Genomic DNA, 1,166 nt, shown 5'->3' with positions numbered 1-1,166 from the left:
AATTACTGACATCAACAATGGTGAGCTACTAGTTTATTTTTTGACTGAAAATTTTACAAATTTTAATAAAATGAAAACATTAAGAGGGGTTTTAATATAAAATTTCTATAACTTGTACTAACATTTATCATTTAAGAACTACAAGTCTTTCTATCCATGGATCGCTTTAAGAGAATGTTAATAATGTTCATGCCATCTTGTTGATTTATTGTTATAATAAACAAATACAGTATTTATGTACCGTATGTTGAATGTATATATCCGTCTTGTGTCTTATCTTTCCATTCCAACAATAATTTACAGAAAAATATGGCATATTTTATAGATGGTTTGAATTGCGATTAATTACGATTAATTATTTTTTAAGCTGTAATTAACTTGATTAAAAATTTTAATCGTTTGACAGCCCTCATATATATTATTCAAAATGTATGTCATTATTAGCTTCGAATTATTAATTGATGTCTAATATTTAGTTTTTTAAAAAAAAAAGCTTTAAAAAATTATTCACTCGCATATTTTAAACTTTTAAACACATTACGTCACAATAACAAAAATCGTGTCTGTAAAAAAGGCACGCATATCTACCTCATAACTATCGCTTAATTGTATTTTTTTTTTTTTTGTTAGTGTCGCATTTTCTCCGATATGTTAGATGATAAATAATCAATCCAAACAAAGACAATTTTGGAAGAAAAAAAAAACATTTCGAAGGGTAAATATATGTAAAAGAAAATCTTGACCACTCCTTGATGTCTGCGATTTCTGCATCGCGACCCTTGTTATATTACCTTGTTTCACCCATACAATCCCAAAATAATCCAGCTGTGGCCATTCACAGCTGTGTCTTGACACTCGGTGATACATGCTACGTGGAGTTTTTGGATCGAAACGAGGTAATATCGATAATATCTCGTTAAATTCGTGGTGTCTGTAATTCTGCTCTCGCCTGCTCTCACCTCCAGATAGGGTTTTGCTGTTTAATTTTTTTTTTTTAAATGCCCTCCTGTTCAAAAATTTTCTTCCCCCAGAAAATTGAGATTTTAAGCTTTCCAATGATGTATCACACATGCATATCGGACAATTTTGAAATTTGCCCAAATTGGGAGTCTCAGAGCGGAACTTCATATCTATAAATAACCAAAGTCTACAAGACAAAAAATGTT

This window comes from Corythoichthys intestinalis, chromosome 10, assembly GCF_030265065.1.
Source record: "Corythoichthys intestinalis isolate RoL2023-P3 chromosome 10, ASM3026506v1, whole genome shotgun sequence".
Lineage (NCBI taxonomy): Eukaryota > Metazoa > Chordata > Actinopteri > Syngnathiformes > Syngnathidae > Corythoichthys > Corythoichthys intestinalis.
This window is presented reverse-complemented; position numbering follows the sequence as displayed.